The 14,227-nt window shown below is 43.5% G+C and overlaps 1 pseudogene; it reads right to left on the reverse strand.

Moving 5' to 3' along the window:
- Positions 1–6,303: 6,303 nt before the first annotated feature.
- Positions 6,304–6,981, reverse strand: LOC111827688 (annotated as a pseudogene).
- Positions 6,982–14,227: the final 7,246 nt, after the last annotated feature.

Raw genomic sequence — 14,227 nt, forward strand, 5'->3', positions numbered from 1 at the left:
TCTTTTAACTTGACATTCTAAAACATGATACATATGTCAGCAGAGGTCACCCAACTATTACAAATGATCATGATGTCCAAAACCAATTTTAGAAGAGGCATTTCAATGTTCTGAGCGCTAGAGGGCAGGCCATGGCCACAACTTGAAATGGTTCTATAACAGTAAATAGTTAACCATTGTCCAATGAGTTATATGGAGTTCGTTTAAACTTTTGCAAAAAGTGTGCAATGAGAAAGCTGGGAGGGGAATGGAGCCAGGATTATCTGGCAAGCAGGAGCTGCTACTTATCTGCAAGATGAAGCCCATGTTTCTTTCTCTTGCCACCTGCATCCATCCCCCATGGGGAGCTAACGCCTGCCAATTCCCCTAGTCCTCTATGTTTGCAAACTACTAAACCACAACCCCGATCCTTAGTTCATTGTGCTGTTTTCCAGCTTCTGTACAGAGAGGTGGAACAGCTTGTCCGAGTTACAGCCACCAGCTTGGAAACAACAAAGACCTGAAATGGAGCCCCCACCTCCCTGGGCCCCTGGGCTTCCTGCAGCCTCACAGACAGGGCGAGCTCTTGCTGCTGGTACTGCGTTTTCAGGATCGCAGCCCCCAAAGATCCAAGGCCACAAGAAATCAATCACAGTCCTCCCTTCAGCCTGGCTGCTGGCAGCTCTCTGTGGCGTTCTGAATCACGACTGGGATGGAGACTTTTGTGGCCCAAGGATAAGCCTCTTTACAACAAAAATGATGGAAACCTGCCTCTGCTGGCAGCGGGGGCTCCATTTGTCTCTTAGACTGGGTCTTGCCGCCGAGAGCACCATTTTCCAACATGAACTTTCAGCCTGTTGCTCATCAAATTCCTCCTTCTATCGTGCATAATGCTTCACCGGAGAATTCGAGGCTAGTTTTTCCTTCTTGGGCTGCATTTTTAGCCTCTGTCTTTGGTGAGCTGTTTATTCACACACACGTAAGACAAATGCCCCCTCATGATACTCAGGGGAGCCCTGAACGTCCGACATCACTCCAACCCTGCCAAAGGCTGCACATCCAACGATCGGACTCTCTCAGAAACACAAACTGGTAGTATCTTTCATAGGACTGTGTCCTTACAAAGGCGTTGTTTGTTTGGCTTTGTTTTGTTTTTCACATACATTTTTATTTGAAAATCGCTGATTTTTTTCCTTGGGCGATATGTTGGCTTAAATATTGTTATTAGGTTATCACAAGACAGATTCCTTTCAATAGGCAGAGGGCAGATCTGATCTTTCCCCTAAGATGAGCTATAAACATGAGCTGTAGAAGGTGTGATTCAGTTCATTGGGGGTTGAAGTGTTCAGTGTCCCCCCTCCACACACACATCTTTTAAGACTAGGTAGGCATATACGGAAACATGTACTTTCTCCCTTGGAATTGCCTTGTTTAGACCTGGCACGGTAGGGGAGGTATATTCTTATTGTGATCTATTCTGGTGAAGAATTGAATTAGAATGTCTTCTTAGGTTAGTAGGGAGGCTTTGCTTCCTCCTTTCTCTGGGGTGGAAGGGAGGAAGAGCTTAGACTCAAGGGGCAAAGGAAAAAATTCAACAAAACCCCACTGGGGTTGGTGAGCCAGCCCTTGAACTACAGCTGTGTGTAGAGGAAGGGAAACTAATCCTAGATCTAGGATCCTAGGAGTTGTGCATCAAATAGCCAGTGTAAAATGTTTCTTTTCTTTGCACTATTCTCGCGACCTCAGTGGTGTTTGATCAGACATCACAGCTGGCAGGCCCTGGCCTGCAGAGCATTAGGACAGGGCCTGTGTCCTCCTAGCCTGGGCTATGCTAAGATAGAGGCCATGACCTTGGGGCTGTGTCCTTTGAGAAAATCTTATAATGAGAGCTTTAGAGACATTTGTGAGATGGCGAGAGATGCCAGCCAGGGGCTCAGAGCAGTGGTCCAGAGTGAGAGATGATGGGGAGTGATGATCAGAGTGGATTTGTTAGGACCATTGGACAAAAGCACTGCATTTTTCAAACCTTCAGATCTGCTAACTCAATCAGGAACCTTGAATTCAGACTCAAGAGTCACTTACAGCCTTGACCTTCAGGTTGGATCCTGCAGCCAGCAATGGCCCCAGGAGACATGGGTTCTTGACCATATAGGTCAGCCCAGAGGAAGAGCCAGTCAACTTCAATAAACTGCGGTTTCCTTATGTGTAAGGAGAGCGGGCAATACTATTTCCCTTGGGTAAACAGAAGAATGTATATATTTTTTTATTTTGCATCTTCAAAAACTAGGAAAAAAACAAGGGACAAATCAAAGTGGTTACTTACAAGGGGTGAGAGTGGGAATGGGGCAGATGGGGACAGAGATAGGAGGGATGCTTCTCAGTGCGCAGCGCTTTGTAGCATTGTGTTTGGGAACCAGGTGAGAGAGTTATGCACCCAAACAGCAGCCCTTGCAGTTCTGTTGTGAGGATGACATGAGGTCACGCCTGGCACCTTGTCTAGCATGTGATGGCCCCTACACTAAGAGATGGCAAAGGTTATCAGTTGTATTCTCAGGTCTCTGGTCTAATATTTATGCCCCCCCCCAAAGCCTATGGTGACTCTTGCTTCCCTGCTGTCTGCATTCTTTCCTTCCTGCCTTCCTGCAGCCACGCTAAGTCCCAATTTGGGGCTTCATGACTTCATTCTGGCTCACTACTGCCTACCACTTCTCCCTTCCACTGGCTAAATGCTGCTTTTCTTGTACAACAAGCCAGTAACCTATTATGTCTCAGATCAAACAACTCTAAGAATAGCAGGTGTCAAGATCTGTGCCAAGGAAAGGAACTGGCTCTGAGTGCATGTGGTCACATGGGAAAGCAACAAAGTAAGGAAATTTAGGAGGCATTTGATTAATACTCTTAATTAAGAGATTCCCATCACTGGCTTCCAGAAACCTCCTGGGCTGACTTCACCGAGTTTCGGGGGGTGTCTCTCTGGGTCAGGATAAATTTGTGATGAGATTTGCTTTCCAGCAGCCAAGAGGAGGGTGTTCCTGTTACAGTGAGGGGTTAGAACTGGGGCAGGGGTCGGGGGTGGACACAGTTTTGAGTTGGTCCTAAAAGGCAGGGAAAGCCAGAGTAATAATAGCTATCCCAAACTGAGGGCCTACTATGTGCCAGACTTTGCATCATATCTTTATATACATTACCTTTTACTCCTAATATCGCCACTACTACTCCACAGTACATTTACTGAGCATTTATTATGTGCCAAGCACTGTTCTCTGTGTTTTTCATGGATTACCTTATCCTAGCCCTTACAACTGTATGTGCTAAGTACTTTTTATTTCTCTCTCTTAGATAAAGCAAATGGAATAAATAACTCATTGAAAACCATGTCCCCAGGTCCTGGAGGCAGCAAGGGCAGAGCTCGGATTATAACCCAGGCTTTCTGAGGGTAGAGTCCCAGTCACTGCCTCGCGATCTCATTTAGCTCCCAGGAGTAGCTCTTGCTTTTGTGCAACTTAGAGTTGATTACAGCGTCATCAAGGCTGTGATCTGCCAAGGACACGCAGGACCTTCTGGGGTCCTCAAAGGGCACAGTTGAAACGTTCGCCGCCATCTTGAACGCTGAGGGTGGGCTACTTGTGCCCAGCAGTCTCCTCCCCTCCTGCCCGAAAGTCCCCCAGGCCCTTTCCCTTGTTATATTTATCCTTTCCCAGCCATCTCTCACACAATCTGGAGAAAAACTTGTGTTTTTATGAGCTTATTACTGTGTTCCCGCCAGCTCCAGAGCCCTGCATGAGTTCCAATCTCTCCACCTGCCTGATTTCTCCTTCCTTTGGTTCCTTTTAGCCTACTAGAGTCCTGCTTCACATGTAACAGACCTGCTTGGGGCTCTGATGCCACCTTTCACATGATGTAGAATATTCCCTGTGCATAGACTCTTGCTATAGGGCCCAACTCTCTGCATCAGCAGCTTTGAGACCTGAGCCTGCTGGGGCTGGTTCAGCTAGCTCTAAGCCCACCTCTGGGGGACCAGCGCCTCACCTAGCCTGGGACACTCCTCTTTGTTGACCCTTCCAGCCCTACATTTCCTGTCTTCCTGATCCCAGTTCAAATGGTTTGTGATATTTTCAACTGAAAGACTTTATTACCCTTTGATGAACTCCAGAAGTGTATTACCATTTCAAAACTGAGTCTGTATTGTAGAAAAGGAATATATGTGACAGATACACCAGGAATGGTCTGGGGCCAGAATTTTCTCTGAAGCTCAACAATGAAGAGATAGATATCTGGAGACACAGACTTCCTTCACTCCATTTTTCCTTTAAAAACATTCTTGACAAGTATGTGCTGGCACCCAGCACAATCTCAGTGCTTCTCTCTGTCACGTATGGTATGGAAGGGTTCCGGACTTAACGGAGGGTCTGAGCAGAGGCACAATGATGTACATACAAATGCTGTGCTCTGGAACTGTGATTATCCTAAAGGAGAATGATCCTGCGATAGAGGTGGGAGCCTGGTCAGATTATGGAGGAAGCACACTTCTGATTTTTCTAATAAATTGCTGGGCAGACGCGACACCTACACATAAGTTTTAAGGAACTCAAGGATAAAATTTTGAAACATTGGCTGAAACATCTGATTGCATGAGGAATTTTGCAGGTAGAGAAAGAAATGGAAATGTTACTAAAAATAAAGAAGCCATTTAATGGGATTAACTCACCCTGGGTTGAAATGACCTTGGCAATCACAATGGCACTGGCAATATAGACCAGAATTCATACCAAAAGCCTCCTGCAATGGGAGTTCATCCAATCAGGAAAAGTAACGTGTGTCATTGACATGGGGCATTGCTTCCTGATGAAAGAGAAAATGAGAGCTGGGTCAGTAAAGGATTAAAATGAAAGGAAGCTGACATTTTTAAGCGCTAAGCTGGAACATTTGGATGAATTGTCATCTTCTCTCTGGGTAAAATTCTGCCTCATTCTCTGATGAGGGTAATTGAAATGTCCACCCTCCCCAGTGGGCAGTCCTAGAGTCATACTGACCATTCTTAATCATAAATTTCTCATTTTCTTGGGCTGTCACAGAACCACATGTCATGGGTTATCTTGCTTGATTTATATTTTAACCTCCTCTGTCATACACAAGAGACACCCTCGACTAATCAGCAACACATTCTTAGAGCTTATGATTACTTCTGCAGATGGTAATCTCATCTGCTTCACGGGGCTTCCCTTTGCTTTAGTTTTGGAGGGTGACTCAGTAAAAAAGAAAATTGCATTGTTTACTTCTTAGTGTACGAGCCATACGCATTTGATGTAGAAAATTTGAATGTAAACATAAAGAAAACACCCAAATCTTCTATAGTTCCATATATATATATAGAAACATATTGTGCATAGCATCTGATAATTTACTTTTGATAAACAACTTAAAAATCTGTGCAATTAAATACTTAGGCATGAGACTTTTTAAATAGCTGTATAGTAGTATGATCAGTGCATCATCCCTGTTCACTTAACGAATCCCATTGTGTTGAATATTTAGGATTTTTAGGTTAGAAATTTTGCTGCAGTGAGGGTCCTTGTTTATTTTTATTGACATTTCCACTCACCCGTGGTTATTTTCAGAAGGTAAGTTTTCTACATGTGGAATCGCTGGGCCAATCAATGTGAATATTTTAAGGCTTTTGCTAGATATTGTCAAGCTGATCTCTTGGAAGGTGGTGCACTGTATTTCTGAATGCGTTGTTGAGGCTGCATGTTTCCTAGATGAAATGTGCCCTTTTATGACTTTGTCTCCAAATTATAAGACTTTTCAGATTTTACACCTATGAATTATTTTATAAAAATAGTGAATTTCCAATATGACTTCTGCGCATGTTAGTAGCTAAGTTTGTTAGTCAAGTGAATGTTGGATAGAGCAGTACCAAATTCAAAGTCATTAGTACAATGGAAAACATGGAATATCAATTTAGATGACTTGGCTTTGAATTCTGGCTCTATGATCTGAAAGAGGTAAGCTTCCGTTTTCTCATCTGTAAATGAGGACCCACACTGTCCTGTCTATCGGTAGGTGACGTAGACCATGTGGTCTAAATGTGGTTGATTCCATTCCCACTTAGAGGAGTAGGCTTTTGTTATGTTTTGTTGTTGTTGTTGCTGTTGTTGTTTTATAGATTTATTTTCAAAGGGCACAAACACTTAGACAATTTAAATACAAGTTTAAACAGAATTGCTCTGTTGATGTCAGCAATGATGCCAAAACACGTTCTGGTGGCCAGACACTCGCCTGTATCTTTGCGTCTCCTCTTGGTGAAGAAAAGGGTCTCATACTCTATTCATACATAACCTTATTATCTGCAATGTAATCTACAATTTCTTGTGGGCAATTTCTCCGCATCTATATCAGGAATTTCAAACCCAAGTTTGTCCTCCAGAGCCATGATAATCTCCACTTGGTCCAAACTGTCTAAGCCAGAGGTAGGCAAACTTTTTGACTCGAGGGCCACAATGGGTTCTTAAACTGGACCAGAGGGCCGGAACAAAAGCATGGATGGAGTGTTTGTGTGAACTAATATAAATTCAAAGTAAACATCATTACATAAAAGGGTACGGTCTTTTTTTTTTTTTTTTTTAGTTTTATTCATTTCAAACGGGCTGGATCCGGCCCTCGGGCCGTAGTTTGCCCACGGCTGGAAGCCCAGGTCTTTCATAAAATGGGAACTTACTGAGAGCAGCTCTGGGCCAATCCTGTCATAGTGTCAAGACATAAAGAACACCATCCTTGATCCCCTCTAACATCAGAGGGCGCATCACTATAGTGGTGGCCCAGCTGTGTAACTGCCTGCTTCCTGCTCCAGCGCGGAGCTGGGAGCCCTGGGCCTCACTGGGTTCCCATGGGGCGCAGGGTGGTGCTGAGCGGCCGGGCTGTGGCCAGCGTGGGAAGCTGGGGCAGCGACACCAAGGCCGCAGGTAGGCAGTGGACACAGGTGGAAAGGACACGAGCCGCCATGGCTACACCGACCTCAAGGAGTAAGATTTGATTGATATAAACCCAAAAGTTCAATCCTATCCATTACCTTGCCTAATAATTGGGTCAGAGATGAGCATCTCAATTTAAATCAATCATCATACAGCATTTGCAGTAGTAGATTATGTTCAAACTATATCAAGCTCATTCCATCTGGACTCTCCTACAGAAGGATTTTACTTCCCATCCTGCTGGCAACAGGCTGAGGCAATGACTTTCTTTGCCCTTCAACATGTGGGTGGAAATGACATGGGCCACTTCCAAGTGGAAATTTTAAGAGCCACCATGTGGTTCTGCCATCATCCTTTTCCCTCGCCACAGATTAACATGCCCTAGAAACGTGTGCTCCTTTGGTCTTACTCCCAGAATGAAGGGGACATGGATGAAGCCTCACTTGTTTTCTAACAGACTATGTGCAAGTTGAACGAAAAATAAAACGTTGTTGCTTTGCAAACCACTGGGGTTTTTAGGGTCATTTGTCACCCCAGCACAGCTTAGCATAGGCTGATTCATACACCATTTCTTGGGTCTGAGTGAACATTTTGCAAGAGTGTGTGCCTAACCTCGTTTTGTCTGTTACAGGTGAAGCTCAAGGCATTTTTCATTCATCTGGCAGAAGAGGCACTCTCTTTCTTTGGATGCTGTGATAGATGGTGGTGTCACCAGGAACTGATGTAGCATTTTGTTACTGTATGATAGAAACCGGTCAGAGCACAAAACAAACAGATAAGAATAACACCAAGAAAACTGCAGAGAAATGGAACCAGAGCCCTAATCTTAAATCAATGCCTGAAGTTGACAGACCTTTGAACTTTGCAGTGAGGGAACCAGAAATGAGACATTCCCTTTGCCTTTTAAGCTACTTTGAGTTGAATTTTCTTTTATTCACGACCCAGAGCATCACGGCTGATTCAGCAGAACACAATTTGGGAAGCATGAAAACAGGACAGCACCAAGAGGTGAGACTTTCTGGCAAGTGGGTGTGCTACTTACTGGTGGTTGAAAGAGGCCACAGGTGGAATTTGGAAGAGCTCCGGGAGGTCAAGAATTCTGGCATTAGGGTGCAATCTGCTTATTCCACTGCGAGGTAGAAGCTGAAAACTGGATGGGGGGTAGTGAAAAGAGATCGGCACTGGTTTCACACCCGCCGATTTCTAGTTTCCCAACTCCATACAGGATTCTCCTTGTTTTCACAGGCCTGGTCGTGCTTTTCCCTGCCCAGTGACCCTCTAGGACTTCAAACACTGACTTCGTACTCAGATGTCTATTTCCAGCCTGCCCTGCTCTGTCACTGTCTATACTTTTACCAGGGAGGGCTCTTCCTGGATTTATCACTTGACTGGTAGGGGGCTTACTTAATTAGCATTTGTAAGAGGCCCAGCTCTTTATTGGATTAGGGGTAATTAGGAAAGCAGAGCCAAGAGCTTTTTATTACCTTCCTCTCTGCTGGTCTTTTTCCTGCCTCTTCTGGAGAAACTGGCATTGATGTTGACATAAATGAACTTGAACTTGTTATGCTGTCTCCTTTCATTTTTCATGAAATGGATTCAGAGGTCTCCCAGGTCCCACAAGAGAAACACTTTCCAAGGATCAGTCGATTCTCCTATATGGTAGGCAAACTCAATGGTGATAAATAATGCAGGTTTGTAATCTCCATAAAGGGCAAAGTGTTTGCAAGCCACAGGTTAAATCTGCTGGACTCTTACCGCTTTCTCTTATAAGAAATTCCTCTCCACTAGCCACTTGGCACATCTTACCTAGTAAGTTCCTCCCCACAGATAATTCAGTGTGCCCTGAAAACGATAGAATTTAAATGTTATGTTCTTTTTAATTTTTTTTCACATCTTGATTGAAATTTTTTTGGCCCTGCTTTTCTTATTTTACCACCTAGAACAGTGGTTCTCAACCTTGGCTGCACATTAGAATCACCTGGGAATCTTTTTAAAATCTATCCCTTATTTCTGTCATCATTGACATGTGACTTCTATCTTCAAGGTGCAACATGGCCACTGTGGCTCCATATATCAAGTTAATATTCCAGGCAGGAAGAAAGAGGAAGGGGAAAAAAGCAAAGGAAGCTCCTAACTAAGTTAGTACCCCTCCTCATAGCCTTACCCAGAACCTAGTTACCTTACCCCTATCTCAAGGTGAGGCTTGAAAAAGTCGTTTGGCAACAGGGCACATTGATGCCTCTAATAGGATCAGGTTTATTAAGGAAGAAGGAATGATGGATTAAAAAAGTAGGCCATTCTCGGCTTCTAGCTTACAGCATTTCTAGCAATGTCTTAAATAATCACCTCACTCATATTTATATTGTGTGTTAGGTTGTCAAAACAACCCCCTCCAGTGGTCATAGCCTCTGAGGACCTTTGTGACTTACGAGAACACGGAGACTATTTTATATGAAAGAATATTAGAGAATCCTTATCTGCCACCTGGTACCCAGCCATGACCCATCGACAATAGATGCAGAGGGAAAAGCCTTCTCAACAATTTTAATAAGTTGCACATTGTCCTCACTTTCCAGCTGCCTTCCAGGAGGCTCACCTGCAACTTCTCTGGAGTGAAAGGGACAGAACATGCTGTTCTGGCGCTCTCTGTGCAGGAGCCCTGTCCAATATCTTGATCTTCCAGTTGGACCTATGTCCCCTCCAGTGGATTCAGCAGTGCGTTTTTAAAGTGAGTTGCTTAATTTGTTAGATATCAATTGGAATGCATCCCAACAGGGGATGCAGGAGGCCACTTACAGGATTCTAGACGTGGGGCAACAACAATAACAACAAAAGATACTCATTGTGCAACGATCTGGCCATTGGCTATCTTCAAAATCTTTCTGCTTTAGAGAGATAATGACAGATGGCTGTGGAGAGGGGGAAGTGTAGGGAAGAGACTGGACAATTTCCAAGTTCAATGTAAGGCAGATACCCAGCCAATAGCAGGTTAGCAGGAGCTCAGTCAATGTTCATTTCCTCCTGTGCCCTTTGTGGTTCTGGGGTGAGGACATTTAGAAACTGCCAGGGAGAACATCTCGCAAAGGCATTTGTTCTCAACTCATTTTGTACTATATCCAGAAATAAGGAGAGAGACTGAAGCAAGAATGCTGAGACCTTTATCATAGCGAGGGTTAGAAATCATCTTTTTGGGACTAACCATTTAGTATTTGTGGGTTTGACCTTATTGGAAGCTATTTCCATCAGCAAAATGCAGCTTCCTTCTCTGCCACCACCCACTTCTTGCCCTGTCTTGCCTCCATCAACTGTTGTTCTCAGAGGGCAGGAAGCAGAACTAATACACCCTTTGAGTCCCTTCTGGTGTCTGTTAACTAGCTTGTGGCTCAAGTGTGTGGAGATGACATTCTTCTGATATCTCTTTGTCCTTGTCTTCTGCTGATGTTGTCTTAGAGCAGCCACAGTAGGCAAAGTTCAGTGTCATTGCTTAAGGAGAGCATATAGAACCTAAATTTCATGTCTCCCCTGCGACATATGCTGTTCATTAAAGGCAGATTCTAAAGATTGCATTCGGTAGATGCGTTGTCACACTGGAGAGAACTAAAAACATCCACTAAATGTATTTCAGCTTCTTGCCAATTTTTCTATAGTTGAGTGAAAGTAGTAACTAAAGGTTGTATGCCACATTTAACATAGGGGATAAAGACGCTGCTTGATATCCTTCTGTGTGTCCCCTACTCTGGAGAAATTATCAACTCCCTTGCATAACCTCTACAACCTTTTGTGATCTGATCTCTGGTCATCCACCTTTTCAGCCTCACATTTTATCACCTTCTAATATGTATCTTACAATCTAACTATATCAAGCAAGTAACAATAAAAGCTGATATTTTGGGGCCAGCATCTATACAGAAACACTTAGCATTAACTCTATTTAGCTCAAAGTGGGAATTTCTGGAAATGGGATTGCTGGGTAAATTAAGGTCTGTGGGGCATACTCCTTCGATATGCTTGCATACATCACTCATTGGCTATTGCTGTTCCATTCTTTTCAAATTCCTTGAGACCATCCTATGTCCTTAATTACAATTTCCCTTAATTCAATTTCTGGTTGATGCTCCTGGGCTGCGGGGATGTCCTTTGTACCTCCCCAGGTCAGCAACCCGCTTCCAGTTCATCTACATCCTCTGGGCTGCAGCCACTTCCTGGAAGCCTCCTGGAGCACTTGCACTTCAGCCTGGAGATAGACACCTTTCCTTTGTCACCCTTAGGGGGATCCAGCGCTGTCACCTGCCCGATCTTGATCAGCTATTACGGGTCAGCACTGGTTGCCAGAATGCAAAATAAATGGCAGGAAGGAAATTAACAGCAGGGCAAACTACACACCTTGATGCATCGCTTCCACACAGCTGGTTCTGGAGCTTCCATTGGTGGAGAACACGCATGTGAGTACAGAGTGTATTGTAATGATTCATTCTATGTAATGTGTTGCAATCATTTCTATGTATATGCAGCATAGCTTAATAAAATGATATCAAATACAACTTGATAACAAAGCAGCATTTTAAAGGGGTTACAGCTGTACCATCATTCCCTCATTTAGTTCTTGCCAAAATCCTATAATTTAAATAAATTAGATTAAATACTGTTATTGTAGATGCAGAAACTGGGGCTTGGGATAGCTTAAGTATTTATTTTAGGAAATATAGATCAGAAAAATTCAACCACTATGCCAGGGGTAGCAAACAAACAGCTCTTAGCTTGAAATCAGCCACATTTTTTTGGGGGGGGCAGATTTTATTATCATAATGTTAAGGCATTTTAATTCACTAACAATTTCATATACACACACCCCAACACAAATCTGGATTTTTGTTGGAATTTTAAAAGATACGGGAGCCTAGGTCCTGCTTAGTGTCAATCACTGGAGCTGTGGAGGGGTTGTTCCCTTGAGTGGAGCATGGTCTCCACGGTTTGCCACAGTCTGCACTACTCTCTCTTGTCTTCCCCGCACCGAGCCCCTGCTGCACACTCATATCACCCGCCTGGCTCCCATGGGCCTTTGAGGTTAGGACCATTGAACAACACTCTTTCTCTGTCACTTTACCGTGTCCCTCCTTTTCAGGTGCTCAAGTGTTCGATCACTTTTAATCAACCAACGAAACCCACTTCCTTTCCGGCCTCGCTGTCACTCCCTCTTCCCAACACTTTCCACCCCTGCTGACTCTGATTCTGGGCACACCTCTCTCTGCGTCCTGCCTGCACTGTGCTGTCATTGTCCTTTAAATGCCTGGTTTACATGAGCCCACGGATGGCTGGGCTTTCTCCCTGATTCTTGATGCTGGGCTTACTTTGCTCAGGAAGGATTTGAATGATGGATGAATCAATGGTGGATGAGTGGATATGTGAATGTATGACTTGTTGACTTGAACTCAGGTGGAAACCACTTTCTACTCCCCTTCCCAGAGTATGGGAAGTGAATATGAAAAGCCATCTGTCGTGACCTGCCCTTGACTTTGGACCGGAGCATGGCATGGACTTGAACTGCTTATTCATCTGCTCAGCAATTGCTTCTAAACAAAAAAATATCCAGGGGGAAAGGATACAATGTTTTCTTTTTTCTTCCAAAATGAACTTAAAGCAGTAAGTAGTATTAAGCCACAAATAAAACTGGGTGGTTATTTAGCTTTTAAGAATTAAAAAGAGCAAGTTTCTCAGATATTAATCATTAACTATAGTTGAATGCTGAATTTAGCACTGAACTTCTAGTAGTGAAAAAATTCTTGTCTACTTAAGAGAAACATTTATTAAACATGACAGTATATGAGCCAGCAAGTTAAAAAATGCCTCTTTATCTGATCCCTTTACTGAAATATTTTAGTTGACTTTTGTTTTAACTAGGCATTCTGCCATCTGCAAATAATGATATTTTACATATACTTTCCCAACAGTTAGACTTCTTCCTTTGTAATTTATTGCAATTGCCCAAATCCCCGACCCAACATCAATTATGAAGTTCAATGGAAAACTTGATCTGGTCCTCTCTAAAAATGTAAGTGATACGTTCATGTGGTTAAAAACATGAGGTGGAAGGCCCCTAAGAAACAGCTGTTCCTTGTCCCTCTCCCCCAGTTTCTCTCTCTGGTGGCAATCTTTTCCAACTATTTTTAGCTATCTCTTATTTTAATTAATGTAATTTTATCTTTTCATAAATATACTTTTATTGATTTCACAGAGGGGGGGAGAGGGGGAGAGAGAGAGAAACATCAATGATGAGAGAGAATCATTGATCGGCTGCCTCCTGCATGCCCCCACACTGGGGATCCAGCCTGCAACCCTGACCGGGAATTGAACTGTGACCTCCCGGTTCATGGGTTGATGCTGAACCATTGAAACACACTAGCGGGGGCTAATTCATGTAATTTTCAATGCTATGCTTTTACTTCTTCTGTAGTAATTTTAGATATTGCTTACTTGACTCCTTGTTATGGAAGATGATGATTTAACTCTCATACCTGCTCTGCTTTATGCCCTCATCCTCGCCACGTGTACAGTATATGCCATATTTAAAAAAAAATCTATATCCACTCTTCGTTACTTGTGCATGTAATAGCCCCCTGTTTCTAACCTTTCTGCCCTACATTCTAGTCTCAGCACAGCCACCAATGGGCTCCTTCTAAAATGCAAGGACAGTCTTGTCACTTCCCTGCTTCCAACTTTACTGTTACTCAGGGTAAAAGCCCAAATCCCTAAAATACCCTAAGGCCTGCATCAGCTGGCTCTCATCACCTTCTGATCTAGGCTTTTCCTACCCTTTCCTTTGCCCACATCTTTCCAGCAATGATTGTTTTCTTGCTACTTGTCAGACATACTCTTACCTTAGGGTCTCTATTGGGGCCCCTAATATTTGTATGGCCAACATTCTTACCCTCCTCTCAACCTGCCCCTCTTGCCTCCCCTCAGCATTTTTAGGTCCCCTCATTCTGGTCAACCTTTTAATTTTTTTCAGTCATATTGAAATCACTTACTGGTTATATAGCATTTTATTGTTTGTATCCCTGCTCTAGCTAGACCAGGAGCTCCATGACCCCAGGGGCCTTCATTTTGTGTACTATTGTATGTCACACCTAGGAGAGTGCTTAGCACATAGTAGCTGCTCAATAAATTGGAAAGCTGAGTGCATCAATATGATGACTTAATCTGACACACTGCGGGGCCAAATGTAGTAGCATGCTGAGGTCATCTCCTTTCTTACCTAGTTTTCTTTTTCTCCAAGAGTT

The sequence above is a fragment of the Myotis lucifugus genome, unplaced genomic scaffold, assembly GCF_000147115.1.
Source record: "Myotis lucifugus unplaced genomic scaffold, Myoluc2.0 scaffold_202, whole genome shotgun sequence".
Lineage (NCBI taxonomy): Eukaryota > Metazoa > Chordata > Mammalia > Chiroptera > Vespertilionidae > Myotis > Myotis lucifugus.